This window comes from Prionailurus viverrinus, chromosome A1 (assembly GCF_022837055.1).
Source record: "Prionailurus viverrinus isolate Anna chromosome A1, UM_Priviv_1.0, whole genome shotgun sequence".
NCBI lineage: Eukaryota > Metazoa > Chordata > Mammalia > Carnivora > Felidae > Prionailurus > Prionailurus viverrinus.
The window spans coordinates 69,511,996-69,531,118 of NC_062561.1; positions in this window are offsets into that span (position 1 = coordinate 69,511,996).

A 19,123-nucleotide genomic window follows, 5' to 3' on the forward strand; every position below is an offset into this window, starting at 1 on the left:
TAGCACAGTATATGGCACATGGTAAAGTCTATGTAAAATGTTAGCTATTGTTATTGTTATCATCAATTTAGACAAGGGATTTAAAAACACATTTAATTTTTCTTCATTCTGCTTTACTTAACCATGGTGATGTTGCTCTTCCCTGGTCTTCTAAACCAGAAATGTATAGGCCACCCTCTACTCCTCTCTTTATATTCATTAACAACAGTTGATTTGACTTCCTACACATTTCTCAGATCAGCCTGCTCCTACCATGCTCTCTGTTCAGGGTTTTATCACTTCGCATCTGGAACATTGCAATAGATTCACAACTGGTTATCTTTCTTATTTTCCCTTCTCCCTTTAAAAATCATTCTCTGTCTTGAAACCAAAGTGGTAATAGAAAAATTATGATGATGTTGATGATAGTAAGGATGATGGTGATGATGATGATGATGATAATGATAATGGTGATGATGATGATGATGATGATGATGATGATAATGATAATGGTGATGATGGTGATGGTGATGCTGGTGATGGTGATGGTGATGGTGATGCTGATGGTGATGGTGATGGTGATGATGGTGATGGTGATGATGGTAATGATGATGATAATGGTGGTGATGGTGATGGTGATGATGATGGTGATGGTGATGACAGTGATGGTGATGATGGTGATGGTGATGATGAAGATGATGGTGATGATGATACACAGTATTTTTTAGGCATTTTCTCATTTAATTCTCATAATGAATTGATGAAGCAGATACACTTATTACATTGTTCTATAAAACTGAGAAAACAGCATTTGACAGGCTAAGGAATTTGCCCAAAACTCCAAGAGGATACCTGACAGTCCCAGGATATCAGTGCCATCTGTTTGATCAGGGCCTGCACTCCCAGCTACTGCCAGCTGCATTTCCATTGCTTACGGCCCTTCTCCAGTTCCTTATTTCCTGCAGGTAAAAGTGTCTTTCTGTAAGGCTTACAAGGCCCTTTATCATCCCATCTGGGGAAACTTCCCCAGCCTCCTACCCTACTCATATCTTAATAATCCACAGTGCATTTTCCTCCTCAGTAATGTCATACTGCTGTAGTTCCCTAATACCTCTTGGTGTATCATTCCACTATGTCTTTGCAAAAGCTCCTTTTCCCCACTTCTTTATTTGATGACCTAGAAAATAACTATTGAGAAAACTTGGCTTCTCTGACCCTCAGTGACAGGTGAACATTCCCCCCTTCGGGTTACCTATGTCATTAATGCATTGCTTATGTTGTTAATGCTTTCTATTTAGATTGGCTTATAACCTATCTCCCTTAGGAAACTGTGAGCTCTCTGAAAGCAGGGTTGCATTCCCATCATACTCTTAGCACAGTCTTGACACTCAGAAAAAACGTTTATTGAGGGGCGCTTGGGTGGCTTACTCAGTTGAGCGTCTGACCTTGACTCGGGTCATGATCTCATGGTTTGTGAGTTCGAGCCCCGCTTCGGGCTCTGTGCTAACAGTTCAGAGCCTGGAGCCTGCTTCAAATTCTGTGTCTCCTCTTCTCTCTGCCCCTCCCACACTCATGCTCTGTCTCTCTCTGTCTCTCAATAATAAATAAATGTTAAAAAAAAATTTTTAAAGAAAAAATATTTATTGAACTGAATTGATTTTATTTCAAAACAATTGGCCTGGTGCAGACGTAAACCATGTTCAGATGGTTCCATGACAGACCTTCTCTTTCTAACCTTGTTGTCACTGACAGAGTTCAGAGCCAGAGGAGAATGACACTCATCTTGACCATCTCCATTTTCTACTCTCTAGTTATTATTTCTGTTTAAATAACCCCTTCTACCTACTGTCCCCTCCCCACCAGCCTCCATCCTGTCTATTTGACCATCTCCATCCTCCTCTCTTCCTACAGACTATGAGGCTGGAACCCAGAAACAAGCCAATGAGACATTTAGTCTGCAGAAGGGCCTGTGGGGCCTAGCTGAGTCAGGGCATGCAGGGAAAATAACTAGCTGTTGGATCAGCTGAATCGTTACTCAGAAGAGACATCCCAATTGAAAAAGGAGAACCAAATCAATAGTCACAAACTTGGGGGACCCGTGTATTTCTCTCCACATCAATATTATGCCTTTATGTCTCTCAACATTCTAACACTACAAGTGACAAGGGCTATTGTAACTCATAACAAATGACTCAACAAAGAGATATTGGCTTTTTATAATTGGTCTGAGAACACTGTCACTCTAGTGACAAAAGAAGTCTTTCTGCTTTGTCTATACATTGCATCATAGCCTTTAACATCCATTATTAGCAATCACTATTACATGTTGAGCTAGCTGAGAAGGAAATGATGAGAGACTAAAATTCAAAAATCCCTAGCCCTTGTACCTGGCCCTTTTAAACTGCCTACCTGGTAGATTGCACTATCTGTACGGGGCCTTTTGAACATGTCCTTTCTTTTATTTTCTTTTTAAGGCCTGCAAGATCCCAGCTCCTCAAGACCTCCACACTTAGGCCATGTTCTTAGAGAAGGTAAATATTGGTGCAGCTAGAACTAGCAATTTTCCAATGCGGTGATGTTTTTAGATGTGTATTCATGCTACAGAAAGGTTTAAAATACAATCTGTAAAACAGTCACAAAAATGGGGATTCTAATCAGCAATTTTGGAAAACAACTTGAAGATGCATGTTGATGTCTTTAAAATTATCATACCTTGGGCCTGAATAACTCTACTCTTAGAACTCAAACCTGTGTAAATAGTCTGAAACAACAGAAGTAAGCTTTAATAACAATGATTGTCATCGCAGCATTATTCAGTAATGCAAACAGTAGACAACAATAAAACCCCAAATGTCTAAAAGTAAGAGAATGGCTAAGTAAATGATAGTAAAAAATAGCCATGTAAATAATGTACTGTTTTGGAGCCATTATTTCAGGTCAGTGCGATTTGACAAGGATGTATTGATAGCTTCAGATTTCGGCATCATTCCAACAGCTCATGATCTAGTGGACAGACATGTATAAAAGAATATTTGAAATAGAGGGCGGTATTGACACAAAAGGGTAGAGAGGAGAACGGCAGTTGGGGAGGTAAGAAGGAGAACCAGGGAACACTTGGTTTGTAACTGCTGGTAGTACACTAATGCAGTTATTTTGTTTAATACAGTAAATAGTTTATTAAGGGCAAGTTTGGTGGACATAGGAGAGGCTTCTAATTGGCTCCTGGGAGAATGTGGAAAAAGAGACCTGATGGATGAGGAGGAAGCAGCAACAGAACTTAGGGAAAAGTGTTGTAGGTGGGAGTTTGGCCCGGGGAAAGACACAGAAGCAGGAGAGGGAATGTGGTGTCGGAGGGACAGTAGTCAAAACAGCTGAAGGGCAGAGCATCGGGGTCCCAATCCTGAAGAGGTAGGTCCGTGAGACCTGAGGTGTCTTGAAAAGCATACAGAGCCTTGTGAGGAAGAAGGAGAAGATTATAGGGGTGCCTGTGTGGCTCAGTACGTTAAGCATCTGACTCTTGATTTCAGCTCAGGTTCATGGGATCAAGCCCGGTGCTGGGCTCCTTGCTGACAGTCCAGAGACTTCCTGGGATTCTCTCTCTCCCTCTATCTCTCTCTGCCCCTTCCCTGCTTGAACTCTTAATCTCTCTCTCAAAATAAATAAATAAACTTAAAAAATAAAAAAAAAGGAAAAGATTCTAGTATCTGGGAGGCTTGATTAGGGATGGAGAAGTGTGTGATTTTCCTCCAGCCGAGTCAACAGACATCTTTATTATTTTTTATCTCCAGAGACTTGTGAAGAAAACTCCACTAATTTCATTCCATCTACCGAAATGCAGCCCTCCAAGGATTCACTGTAGGGAGATCAGAGTTAGCCAAGAGACCATTCTCCATGTTCCTAGATGTTGAGAGAAAAGTCGTGGATAAAAAAAAAAAAAACAGAAATGGCAGAGGAAAGTCCAATCAAAATTTGCTTTTATACATATTGGCAATCCATTGATAAGCCTTAAATATTGTATAGTGCTTTCTCAGTTAAAAAGGTACTTTTTTAATCTATTAATCCATCTCTTCCTCCCAATAATTTGCCCCAAATCATAGAGCAGGTGGGATTATGTTGAGACCAGTACCAGGTTTTCTGCACTCTGAGTGCTTCTCGTTTCCATATATTAGGAGACTTTCAGACCCACCAGAGTGGTGCTGGGGGCATCTATGAGAAGAATGTACATCTGACCCAAGGATTATTCTGTAGTGAGGGTCTAGGGTTTTCTGTCATTGATGCCCTTGGACCCATTCTAATCACACACACACACACACACACACACACACACACACACACACCACACCACACTTTGTTACGTTCATCAACAGTAACAACAACTGAAGGGGAAGTGCTCTGCAGTTGACTTGCAGACTGAAATGCTTGACTCAATGTCAAGAAGAGACATGAAATTGTTTCCTGCTTTCCCTGGACTAAGCAATTTCTTGACGTAAGGAGCAATGCACAAGTTACAAAGAGTAACACTCTCTCCCTCTCTCTGTCTCACCCTGCTCCCTCACATGCCCTTGGGCTACTGGGTGAGAAGTGAGGTAGTCCATAGAATAGTGCCCTTGAGGAGGAAAGAAGCAGGATTCCTTAGTCCTTCCTGTATTCAAGGATCTTCTCTCAATTTTTTTTCTATCAATTAGAAGTACTACAAGCAGGCAAATCCCTTTGTGAGGGGGAGCTCCCTTAACCATCACTATCTCTTTGAATTTTACCACAAGATACTATTTTTTGTCAAGTCACTGGGGTATCTTATACCAACGTGTAGAAATTAAGGCTTCCAAACCAAGATGAGGTCATCGGTTGATTGCGGTCTTCCACGGGGGCCATCGTCATTGTCATCAAATCCTCCGCCATGATTACTATCAAAGTACAGACTGTGGTGCAACAAGATCTCCATCTTGCATGAAGACAGATTAAGTGATGTATCTACCTGAACTTCACAAGCATTTCATGTTTGGTTCCTGGTGACTACATGAACGAGCCTCAAATATAAGTACTTTGTTCCCATTAAAATCGAACAAACCAATTTTGAATTGGTCGTAGGTATTACGGTTAGGCAGACACAGAGTCGTGTTCTGTAACTCATTGGCTATATGAACTTAGTTAAGTTACTTAACCTTAGAGCCTCAGTGTTCTTTTGTGAAATGGGGGAAATATCTCCTTCACAGAACTTTCGGAGGATTGAGAGATACTGCAGGTGAAGCAATTATGGATGCTCAGAGAGTTCTCTTCAGTCCCCTTCCCAACCCCCTCCCACCTCCTGGAATCAGACATACTCCATCACCAAATATTACTTAAAAAATTGAAATATTTAGTGAGACAAATAACTTTGCAGGTGCCTGTGTTATTTTTGTTCTGCTCTGTGAAGACATGACAGGACCGGACAATTTTTTCCCAAAGCCTAATTAGAGTTTTTCCATTACTGTATTTGTGTTTGTTTTCACTTCTTTTGTTCAACTTATGTTTTCAGGCGACCAAAATGAAACGCTCGCCAGAGTCGTCCTTTGTAGCAGTGATGACACAAATTACATTGTTCTCCAGGGTTTAAAACACCCAGCCATTAAATTTAACTATGTGAGCTTGGCAAATCTTTTCAAAAACAAAGCAGCTGTTTCCCTTTTGTTCATTTTTTTAAAGCCTTGCTCAGGCTTAAAGACGTACACACTCGCATTGTAAATCCAAGGAAATACTGTGAAGTGGACAAATGAATTTACTAGTAGAAAGGCTCACGGCGATGGAAAGAGAATGAGGCATTGAATCTTATTTTCAAGCAATTCAATATTTTCTATTTGTGAAGCAATATAATGCTTACGGTGTGTGAGGCATGATCACGAGGTGAGTACTAAGTTGTTTCATCTTTATAAGGTAGGTACTGTTATTAGTCCCACTTTGCAGATGGGGAGACTGCAACATAGAGCATTTGACAATTTGGCCAAGATCCTATAGTCCCAATAGGCAGAGCTGGGGCTCTGGTCTCAGGTCGACTGGTGTCATAGTCCATGTTTTTTTTTTTTTTAATTTTTTTTTCAACGTTTATTCATTTTTGGGACAGAGAGAGACAGAGCATGAACGGGGGAGGGGCAGAGAGAGAGGGAGACACAGAATCGGAAACAGGCTCCAGGCTCCGAGCCATCAGCCCAGAGCCTGACGCGGAGCTCGAACCCACGGACCGCGAGATCGTGACCTGGCTGAAGTCGGACGCTTAACCGACTGCGCCACCCAGGCGCCCCAATAAGCCATTTTTTTTTTCAACGTTTATTTATTTTTGGGACAGAGAGAGAGCATGAACGGGGGAGGGGCAGAGAGAGAGGGAGACACAGAATCGGAAACAGGCTCCAGGCTCTGAGCCATCAGCCCAGAGCCCGACGCGGGGCTCGAACTCACGGACCGCGAGATCGTGACCTGGCTGAAGTCGGACGCTTAACCGACTGTGCCACCCAGGCGCCCCAGTCATAGTCCATGTTTTAAGTAGGTTCTTCCACTCCTCATTTACTATCTATTCTCTTTGTTTCATATATTATTTATCACTTATGTAATGGCCTTCCACTGTTCTTGCCCATTGCGTAAAGGCCTTGCTGTTATTACCCTCTGGCGACTACTTCTCTCCTCCAACAAAGATGGCATCCCTTAACTGGTTGCCACTGTTGGAGCTGCCCACAGACTTGCCTATCCACGGGGTAGGGAACCGGTATGAAACTTGACTCTGTCAGTAATTTATAAGAAGTCATGCTCAGACCATGGGCAACGTGATTATGGCTGGGAGAGGCCTGGGAAAGAGACCGCAGACCTAGTCTGTGCCACCCATAATGATCATCTTCTCAAGTCTTTGTGCTGGGTCCTTCCTGCCCATGACACTCTCAGCTCCCAGATCTGTTCGGTGTGTACATGAGCATGGGATTACATCACTATTGCCACTGGCCAAAACAGGGCATTCGAGTGAATTAGAGAGAAGCACCCCCCTGGCAGATGGCTGACGAGAGCGTCTGGGCCAAGAGCTCTCTCACTTTGGGTCATGAATAGCTTCAGAGATCACCTGCTGTGGTCCTGGCCCAATCACTAGTTCCTCGAAATGCAACAGTTCAAGCCAACAAAACACTGCCTAAGCATCCACTGACAACCAGGACCTATGCCAGATGCAGGGCAAACAAAGAGAACTATGGCAGGCTCCTTGGCCCCTATGCTCCGTGTCAACAGCAAATGTCAACATAGCATTATACATCAATGATGGAATTTATACCTGGTACATCAGAGAGCAGAGAGGAGGGCCACCCATCTCAGTGGGGACTTTTTAAAAGAAGGTATCTGAGCACAGTGCTTGGCATATAGTAGTTACTCAGTAAATACATATAGAATGAATGAATAAGTGAATAAATGAACAAATGGCACGCATGCATGTTTTAAAAAAAGAGTAGCATTATAAGACAAAAAAAAAAAAAAAAAAAAAAGGAGAACTGGATCCCAGGCAAAGAGAATAGCACAGGAGAAACCCAGAGATAGGGAACAGCTTTGTGTGTCTGGGAAATTTCAGTTCAAATCCCAAGGAGGGAAGTAGCAGGAATTGAAGTAAAAGAGTCAGGAGCAAGATCTTATTTTATGATAAGGAATAGGAACCTGCTCCAGTGGGCCACTGCTTGTCAAACTTTAGTACGGATACAAATTACATTGGGATCTGATCAAATTCAGGAAGTCTGGCTGGGGCCTGAGAGCTCTGGCTCTAACAAACTCCTAGGTGCTGCTGCTACTGGTCCCTGGACCACACTTTGAGTAGCAAGGCATTAGGAGGTGACAGAAAGCACTGATGGATTTGGACAAGGAGACAGACCCCCAGTAGGTAGTCCATAAGTGTCAAACGAATAAGAATATTAAAGTACATGAGTATATGAACAATGGTTGATTACAACCTACTTTATTTCACAAAGGGAATGGAATGAGCATGTATCGAGTACCTTTAATACACTAGTCACTGCACTAGGTACGTGACAAATATTATCTCCTCTAAGAATAGAAATGAAAGTCCTGGCTCACACTCTATCTCCTTTGACTAAATGACTAGTATAACTGAACAACAGTTTTGAGTAACTTCTAAGTAGAAATGACCATATTTAAGTGAACCCTCAACCAGAAATCTTTAGCATTATGTAAACTGTATTTGCTATATATTTCAATAACACAATAGCATTTTCTCTTGAGTCATAAACCCAGATACATTGTACAAGTCAATAGGGGTGCCTGGGTGGCTCAGGCAGTTAAACGTCCGACTTCAGCTCAGGTCATGACCTCGCGGTTCGTGAGTTTGAGCCCCGCATCAGGCTCTGTGCTGACAGCTCAGAGCCTAGAGCCTGCTTCGGTTTCCATGTCTCCCTCTCTCTCTGCCCCTCCCCCACTCATGCTCGCTCTCTACCTCTCTCAAACATCAAAAAAAATTTTTTTAAGTCAGCTAAGCCACTACCCACATCTTTAATGCTTGTTATCGGGGAAGAAATTAGCTCTCGCTAGAGCACTTGGCCACTATGCCACAACTACCAACTCTAAACATAGGCCCAGATCACTAATTTTACATTCAGAATCGCACCAGCCTCTCTAGTTAGCTAGCCTTGGGTGTGTTGAGTTAGTGACACCACCTAAAGCTAGGTTGTTTGGAACTATAATTTCCAGAGGGGAGAGGAGCCCCCGGGAGGCACTGAGTGGTCCCTGCTCCCACCAAGACTGTGAAAACCAACCCCTTCTTTTCTGTTCACTTCCTCCTATGCGTCACACGCTTCCCATCAGCCTGGCTGCCCTATCAATTCCTCCCAACTTGTTTACCCTGGGAAAGAGGTCTGCAGGAGGTGAAGCAAAGGAAATAGAAACAGAAGGAAAAGCAGAAATACCTGAAAGAAGGTCAGACACAGTGATGCTGACTCATTTCTATTGAAACCAAACCTTTTGCCAGAAGAAGTCAGAAGGTCTTACCAATATAGGCCTGTGGATCTCCCTTATGCTTGGTAGCATAGAGAGGACTTGGCAGAGGGAAGGAGGAGGGGAAGGGCAGATCCTTGAGTATTAGACCAGTGTGAGTTCAACACTCAGTCGTCACTGAGACACATGCTTTGGGATGTAAGTAAACATCTTTGACCTGTTTCCTCAACTTTAAATTTATTTATTTTTTGACACTTATTTATTTTTGAAAGACAGAAAGAGGCAAAGCATGAGCAGGGGAGGGGCAGAGAGAGAGGGAGAAACAGAATCTGAAGCAGGCTGCGGGCTCTGAGCTATCAGCCCAGAGCCCGATGCGGGGCTTGAACTCACGCTCCTGAGATCATGACCTGAGCAGAAGTAGGAGGCTTAACTGATGGAGTCACCCAGGTGTCCCTCAACTTTAAAATGAAGAGAATATTATAGAAGATACTCTGGATCTTTGACTTCACATCATGGTTTTCTTGCTCATTTGGGAACCGCCTGCCTCGCATCATGGAGTGAAGCCTACTCCGTTCCCGGTCAATCAGGGACAGCAAAGACTCAGCCAGGACAGCCAGACACCTGGGCCACCACCACCATCATTCACAAGCCTTGAGCTAGGGGCTGGAAGCATCGAGGCCCCAGGCAAACTATCATCAGTCCCTGCTCCCACATCCCCCAAATTGCCTTGGTTCTTGTTCTGCCGGAAGCCTGGATGTTTAGCTGTACCCAGGGTTCCATGCGCCTAAAAAAATTCCTTTTTTTTGATCAAATTAACCAGTGCTGGCTTCTGTCGCTTGCCAAAAGGAGCCCTAAATGATGCAAATCCTTAACGCTGTGAGGATTAACAATAACACTGGCAGTTCCTGGTTGAAAGGCTCGGTGTCTGGTCCCAAGAACGAATATTAAGGAATAGCTTAAGATTACCTCACAAGCAATCAATCCTAGGAAGACTCACAGAGCTCATGGAGTCTGGTGAGCAGACTCGGGGTGTTAAGCCACAGGAGTGTCCCCGTGGCCCTTCTTTCCATGGTTTAATTAACCGAGAGGCACAGAAAACTCCCCAGATCAAAATCGCATTTCCCTACGAGCCTGTCATCCCTCCTGAAATTCCCCCATTCACGTCATGCCTCAAGTTTAATCATAAAGAAACACTTGCTTAAAGCGCTTACATATGGTCCATCCTTGACCCAGTTAAAGGTATATTATCGGTATATACATAAGAAGTGCTTGTGTGTTCTTTCCCCTAAATGCAGGGGACAAATGTTTCACCAATCTGGAAAGAATCTTAGACTCACTAATCCTAGTATGTCATTTGTGATCAAGGTTTGTAATCATAAACATTTATTTTGTTAAGAGATGCTGTGTCTTTTCTTAATAGACTTTATTTTTAGAGCAGTTTTAGTCCAGAGGATTTGTATGTGTTTTAAAATATTTTGTTAGGACTTCAGTTTTTCCATCATGATAAAACATAGTTCTACAGCCCTAGGAAATTTTCATTCAGCACACTTCATTGAACACCAGAGAAGATGTCAGGATATTTTCATGGAAAAGACGACACTTCCCTCAACATTTAGAAGCCTGTGACCCACCCCTGCAAAGCCCTGTACCCTCCCTCTGAATGAAGCTGGAAGTTTTATGCCTCTTGCTCTAAACGCTGCTGATATATTATTTATTTGTTATATTTCAGAGGCACACTTCCTCTGGAGAGCTCAAGGCCATGGGCAAAGGACTTTCGTCTTCTTAGTTATAAACATCCTTCTAACTTTACAATAGCCCCAACAGCAGAATGTCAAGGGCAGCGGGAAAGCAAGCGGGAGTGAAAAATACGTTCCAGAAGCATCTCAGTGTTCTGTCTGGGCGCTGCTTAGGAGAATACCAGAGCAGTCTTCAGTTTAACAAGGAGGGCTTGAGGTCTTTGGGTTTTCCTTCCATAAGAAAATGAAAATGATTTTATCCAGAAATCGGGGGAAAAAAGAACACAGAAAATGAAGCTGAATTGTTAGGCTCCTGTTCTAAACTATAAGTTACTGGAGAGCAGGTACTTAGGAAATACGGCACCTCCATAACAGCAGCAGATAATATCTCTGATATTTGCTGAGTGTTTACTATGTGTCAGGTTTATCAGCCCTTCCCATTGTCCTCTCCAGTGGGGTAAATCCTATTATTATTCCCACTTTACAGCTGAGAAAACTGAGGTTCACAAACTTGCAGAAACTCATGTGGTAAATGGGGGAGCTACTATTGGGATATCAGAGCTTATACCCTCTATCATTATGATATGCTGCCTCCCTTCTGATTATTCATTTGGCTACGTCATTCAGCCATCAACATTCAGGACAAGAGCAAAGCAACAGGGGAAAAATGTTGTGGCCATTCCCCAGAGCTGCTTCTCCCTAAATAAATCACAGCAGAAGAAAAGTTTCAAAAATACCGTACTGGCACTCATAGAAAAAGACCAAGGCTGAATTCTGCTTTGACCATGTGGAGCCAGCTTTCCAAGGTGGCCCTCATGCTTCCACTTCCTTGTGTGTGCAACTCAGTAATGCCCTCCCCTTGACTATGGGCTGGACCTAGTGACTCACTTCTGGTGGATGGTGATGGGACAACACTTCCGAGGAAGTTACAAAAGACAGTGCCTTCCATCTTGGGCACCCTCTTTCACACTTGTCCATTCTGAGGCAGGCCAGCTGCCAAGTTGTGACCTGCCTTATAGAGAGACGCACGTGGCAAAGAATTGACATCTTTGGTCTCTACTGGAGAGGGCCTGCGACCTGCCCAAAGCCACGTTGAGTGAGCTCACTCTTTCCTGTAGGTTCTCTTCCACTGTCTGCTCAAAAAGGGCATGTGAACTTCCTATCTTTGCCAATGAGCCAGATGAAAAGAAAAGATGGATTTATGAAGGGGGGGTTCATGCTGCACCAGCACATACCTTCATCAAAAAGCAAAGAAAATCAGGATCAATTTTGTTTTAGTATCTTCAGTTTCAAAAATAACAAAAACTTCACATGGATTCTATCATTTAGGTCCGCCAACCCTTTCCCCAATTCTCATTTTACAGATGCGGAATCTACATCTGAGGTAGGTGAGGGCACTAGGTAAGTATTTCAGTGACTTTCCCAGAAAACACCAGGGAAAGGACTGAAACTGAAAGCCAGGTCTTCTGACTCCAAATCCCATGATCTTTAGAGCACATCTGGAGTCCACATGTTTTCCCCAGGGGATATCTACTCTTCAAAACCAAGGCTCCTGAGTGGCTCAGTCAGTTAAGCGTCTGACTCTTGATTTTGGCTCAGGTCATGATCTTGCAGTTCTTGAGTTCGAGCCTTGTATTGGGCTCTATGCTGACAGTGTAGAATTGGCTTGGGATTCTCTCTCTCCTTCTCTTTCTACCCATCCCCACTCCCAATCTCTCTCAAAATAAGTAAATAACTTAAAAAAAAAAAAAAAAAGACAAGATGCCCAGACTGAGTTAAGTGATGTCTAACCCTATATGGCAAGTCGTGCTGTGGTAGCCTAGTAACAGGTCAGCTTGGCCAGACTGAGCTCCAAAGCTCAGATATCCCTGTCTTCTCTAATTTGGGTAGGTCAAGGGAGACATTCATGTGGGCGATTTGGGGGCAAAAAGGAAGTGACAGCCATTTTGAAGTGGCCGCCATTTTGTAGGTCACACACATTCTGGTTCATCTTCTGACCCACCTCATTGCTCTGAACAGCAGCTGGGCCTGCAGGTACCCCAGCTAGGATGAAGCTCTTAAAGGCTAAATGACTGCATGCCTCTGCATCACGTATGAGGAAGATAGAAAGCCAAGAGACAAGATGGGTGCACGCTTGTTCACACATGCACTCTCTCCCTTTCTCTCTCCCTCTGAATGGGATTTAAACAGGAGAGGGAAGGTCTGAAAGTCATCACGCTGAAGGAATTTTAATCTAGGTGTGCCTGGAGAGAAAGCTTCAGGAATACTAGAAAAATTGGCCCAGGTTACCCTGGGTCTCTGCCATCTTGTTCCCTTAGCCCAGCAGCCATGACAAAGGGAGAGAAAGGGATGTGGATCAGCTTTGTTCCAGGATTTGCTTCTAGGCTGTTCTTTATACTTTGTGTGGACTCCATGGAGATATAAGGGGATGAGAGGAACGGGACCAAGGGAGACCTTTTGTGCACCTGCTACAGATCTGATCAACCACTCAGAAGTAGGGCCCTCACTGAGCACCACAAATGCCCAGCCTGACACTCAGTTCCACTGGCATCCAGAAGGTTTATAACACCCCTTAGGGCCCCTGCTTTCAGAGCATTTACAATCCAGCTGGCAGGAATGGCCTACCTGTTTGGAATACAGGTGCAGTCAAATGCTAAACCAGGGGCGTAACTGGACGGATGGTTTGGGAAGAGACAGATCAGGAGCGGTCCTTGTGATTCACTAAAACAGTAGCCAAAAAATAGAAGGTGGGAACGGGAATCAGAAATCTAACACCAGCTCTGCTGCACATTCTCAAATACCCGGTAGTAAATGGCTTTGTTTCAGCACTGACGCTGCTGTCAGACCATCGGGCTCCAAAATCTGGCTCCACGATTCCTGACTGATGTGATCATAGGCATTAAGTTATTTAACCTCTCTATGCTTCTTTTCTTATGTGCACTATGGACCTTATAACGGCACCTACCCCTGAGGCTGTAAGGATTACAGGAGTTAATACAAGAAAATCCCTTAGAACAGTGCCTGGCACTGTGTATGTATAAGTGTATTATTTTATCATTATGCCTTCTTCTAGTTCCCTATCTTTAAATTGGGTCCAGGATTTACTAACTTGCTTTGAATGAACCAAGGTCTTGCTCTGATCTTCCTTTAAATAACCTACAAATTGCCATATCACACAAATGTTTTGTTAGTGCTGTGGGGTTTGGGTTTCAATTAAAAATTCTCTGTCCCCAAGGACACAAATCTTGTTCTAATAACATTGAAGATTAAAGAGAGTTTGAAGCTAAAGTACAGTTGGTTTGTATAATTGAAAATAGCCTGAGAGAGTGTGGATGCATTTTTTAAAAATTTAAGTGCATTGTCATTGAAAGGTTATTTTTTGTTTGGAAAAGAATAAAAAATCTTTGTTACACCATAGCAACCAGACTGGTAAGCGATACAGAACAGGCTGAACTGATAAAAATATCTGTGAAAATGTCCAGATTGATGAAATGTTCTAAAAATAAGCTTAACAAAATAGTGAACGAAATAAAATGGGCCTAATTTTTCAAACATGCCTTTTCATGTTTTATTTTTTGAAAGCTAAAATATTCACTTTGAAGATGATTTTAACATTGCCATCTGGTAAAAAAGAAGTAAAAAGCCCTAGATTTTGGACAATAGAAAGATACGTTTGTGGAACTAAGGAGAAAAATTCAGCATTCTACAGGAAAACAAATACATATGTTGGCCAAAGTTTAGAGTTTATACTTCTGCATGCTAAATCGTCAAAGCAATCACTTTTATTTATTTTGTTTGTTTGTTTGTTTCCAGTTTTTTATTTAAATTCTAGTTAGTTAACATAGAGTATAATATTGGTTTCAGGAGTAGAATTTAGTGATTCATCACTTACGTACAATACCCAGTGCTCATCACAAGTGCCCTCCTTAATACAAAGCAATAACTTTTTAAATACCCACATGGTTTACAGTAAACTAATTCATTTTCCCCACTGTTATTATTTATTTCTATTTTCAGGATTTTGAAGCAGATGGACACTGTTGCTTTGCCAGCTTAAGAGAAAACAGAATTTGGGGGGCACCTGGGTGGCTAACTCAGTTAAGCCTCTGACCTTAGCTCAGGTCATGATCTCACAGTTTGTGGGTTCGAGCCCTATGTTGGGCTCTGTGCTGACAGCTCAGAGCCTGGAGCCAGCTTCAGATTCTGTGTCTCCCTCTGTCTCTGCCCCTCCCCTACTCATGTTCTGTCTCAAAAATAAACAAACATTAAAAAAAAATTTTAAAGAAAAAACAGAATTTTCAATGATAAATTCTAACTTGAGATGAGTGAAAGCCTATCCAATTCCAACAAGGGGACTAAGGGTCTAAAACAGGAGGGTTTCAGAAGATGAACTGCTAGTATTCATTAGAATAGACTTAGAAGAGTCTTACTTCAAGTCTGGAGTTGATCAAGGGCTCTTTGTGTTTCCAGAGTAGACCAACAGCACTGAGAAGTGATCTGAGCTACCCCAAAAGAATTTTGGATATTTTTACATTTTTACGAGCAGAAAGGGCAAAGAGGTAAGCTGCTTTCCATGAGGCCTCATGTTCTATCATTGCAAGGACATGCTGGGTTAACACCTTACAAACCACATCTTCATTCATTCAATTCATTCAACAAATATTAATTGGAGAGAAAGGAGATGGCCATGCATTGTTCTAAGACTTAGACATGTGAAAATGAATAACACAGAAATCCTGTATACAAGAAGTTTGGAATTTTTTAGGGAGGAAATTTGGGCATGTAAGCAAATAACATTATTTTGAGGGATCTGTGATATAGGTATGTAAGATAATCTTAGGAGTCCAAAAAAGAGAATGGTTGACTCTCCCTGAAAGAGGCTTAACACAGGGGTGATAATTTTGCTGAGGTTTAAAGACTGGTTTATTTTATATGTGGTCTAGGGTGGGATTATCATTCCAGACCAAAGGAATACTAATAGGAAGGTCATGGAATCATGAAATGGCTGTGGCTGAAGTGAAGGGTCCGGTGGTGGGTTTTCAGGGGCTATGAGACAGGGGCCCAGATTGCAGAGGTAGGCGAGAATTGTGTAGAGTTTTGTGTGACATGTGAAGGAATGGGGATCTTATCCTCTACAAAAAGAACCTCAATTCAGGGTGGTTAGGCCAAGGAGTTAAATGCTCATACTTGCACTGGTACATGTGGAATTGAAAGTAAGTGGAAAGTGAGTAGTGAATGCATTAAGGAGGCCACATCAGTAATTTGGTTGGCAGGTGAAGAGGGCATTAAAGAAAGCATTGGAAGGGGGACATTGGAATTGGCAGGATTTAAAGACCACGCATTTACTGTGATGGGGATATACCAGGGGCGTGGGTTTGGATATATTGACAATAAAGCAATAGGGCAATGCCGGTCTTGTGTACCATTTGACACTCATCACCTAGGACGATGACAGGAACATAGTAGTTTTCAATAAGTATTTAATAGAAGATGAATTAAAAAATGAATGAAACCACACCTGAGAGAGATCTGGTGACCCATTGGCCATTCAGGCTAAACTCAGATTTGGGAAATTGAGCAGTAGGTGAGAAGCATGGCAGGAAGAAAACTCCAGGGAAATACCAGAATATAAGGTTGAGCGGAGAAAAGAAAGGTAACAGAGGAGCCTGAAAATTAACAGGTTGAAAAATGAGAAAAAAATTCTCTATCAAGCCCCTCTGTGAATCTATACTGTGCACATAGATTTGGTTGATTCCAACTTTCTGCTCTTATCTATCTTGGAAGATGTATCTAGTGACAAAGCATGGGCTTTGAGGCCCCAAAGAACTAGATTCCAATCTTACTACTGCCCCTTTCTAGCTGAGACTTTGAAAAAGTAACCTCTGAATATCAATTGCGTCATCAGCAAGATAAAGGTAATAATCATGCCTACCTTAAGAGTTCTGTTGCAGATTAAAGCTAATACCATATGTCAATGTATATAACTCATATCAAGTGTTCGATAATATTGGACCCTTCATTCTCAAAATACGATGTATACAGTATCACCTAGAGTTCATACATTTAAGAGTCATGCCTTCAACTTTTTGTAAGCATCACAGAGTTCCCAAGACCTGCTCTGGTCATCTGTCTTTTAGCCAAGACACCAGCTTGAGTGCAGATATTAGGAAGGGCACATGTGGGAACCAATCACCCAGCTTTCAAATGTTAAATATTCTTAGTGTTTTCTACTTCTCTGGATATCTTTGTTAATTCTTGTCAAATACTATAATAGCATTTAAAAAATTGAGTATTTGCATGTATTTTAGGCTGTACAAAGGCCTACTGTGTAACAAGCAGGAAATAATTTTATAGATAGACCCTCTAAGCTGAGTCGCACACTGCAAAATAGACTTAACTAATGTGCACTAATGTCACTGGGAGGAGAGAATGGTCTATCCTTATTTAGATTTATTACTATTGTTTAATAATTTATGAATGACTGTTTGAACTTGAATCCCACTCATTTCACATTCGATTTCCTTTGTGGCGAAGCACATTTTAGTTCATTCATCAGATCTTACAAGTGGCAAAACCTCTCCGTCTTTGTTGGTCTCCAAATGCCTTTATTTTGTCCTCAGCTTGAATGACAGATTAACTGGATACTGAGTTCCCATTTGATACTCACTTTCTGTCAGGGCTTTGAAGATGCTATTCCACTGTCACTGTCATTGATTGTCAGTAATGAGAAGATCTTTGCCAGTCTAATTGTTGTTCTTTTGCAAGCTCCTTTTTTCTTAGGTGGCTGTTAAGGTTTCCTTTTCCTCTTTGATATTCTGAAATTCCATTATGATGTGTCTAGTGTTTATTATTTATTGTTATTTAATTTGCACAGAACCTAGATTTTTATAGTTACTGGTTGGGTTCTCTGAAAATAGACAATGAGATGGAGTATGGAAAGTGCCATGATTATTAGGGTGATAACACCTGACCTCTGTTTTGGCAGGTACCATTGTCCTCATTGCCATAATCAAACCAAGTTGTATAATAGCCTTTCTCAGTGTCAGCCCTGGCCTTCAGAGAGCCACCATGGGACATTTAGTGAAGAGTGGGATACTCTTCTCCTTAGCACATCCCATGTAACTTTGGTAAATGGCATATCATCTAGGTTTTTCTGTAGAACATAACCATCTGGTCACCCATCTAACCATACATAGAATACCTATTCTTAATTACCCACTTCCTTGAGCCTTTTAATCCTTTCCTCTTTGACAATTCCGTCTTGGCACTACCTACTTTGGCAACTCTGGCATTTCAATCTCACTTGGTATGGGCTGTAATTTTTGCCATGCTTCTAGGAGCCATCCTAATAGCAATTTTGAGCCATTTCTTGAGGTCCTCCTTGCCAGTGTTAATCTCATCTATTCTGGAGCAGTCCCAAGTAAATAAACTCACCTATCCAATTTTATGTTTTGGCCCTCTTGATCCAGTACTCTCAGAATCTAATCCCACACATACTCTCTGGCTCCTGCCAGTGTACATTGGGTAGGTCTTGCAACACTTTTGGGGTATGGTTCATCTACTCTCTTATCAAGACCAGCACATCACCAGCTGGTTTAAACTCTTAATGAACACTAATGATTGGCTTTGTGTCGCAGAGGAGATATGGAGGCAAGTCCTGGGAAGAGAGAGAGGACATGTCACCTTGAGAGAAAGAGTACTCAACACTAATTCCTGAACACTGGGGAGGTGGATGTGGAGAGTGAGGAGGCTTACTCTTATGGGGAAAATTAGCAACATCTGAAGGCTCAGAATGTTGGAGAAGACTTGGGAAGTCAAAACCTTCAAGGGCATCTTCCTATATGTGTGTCCTATTGTGTGTCCAGGTCCTAGGTTTTCTCAACTTTGCATAACAGACCTGCCCTGGTTGGACATTTGACTATCTTTGAAGTTTAGCCATCATATTCTTAAGGTCTAGGTTTGGTCCTCATTTTTCTTTACCCTCCTGCTAGAGGAGATGAGAACTTCTTTGTAAGCAACCAAATGAGACCCCCTGATTTTCTCAGCTGGTTTTCTGGTACCTCTGTCTCATCCTTAGCTACTTTCATATTTCTGTAAAGTACCAGTGCTACTTAGCAAAAAATGCTCACTCCAAATAGCTACCATTTTGTTTATGATCTTGCAGTCCTGGGATCAAGCCCCAATCTCTCCCTCTATCTCTGCCTCTCTCTTTCTCTCAAAATAAATAAACCATTTTTATTTTTATTTATTTTTTATTTTTTATATGAAATTTATTGTCAAATTGGTTTCCATACAATACCCAGGGCTCATCCCAACAGGTGCTCTCCTCAATGCCCATCACCCCCTTTCCCCTCCCTCCCACCCCCCATCAACCCTCAGTTTATTCTCAGTTTTTAAGAGTTTCTTATGGTTTGGCTCCCTCCATCTCTAACTTTTTTTTTCCTTCCCCTCCCTCATGGTCTTCT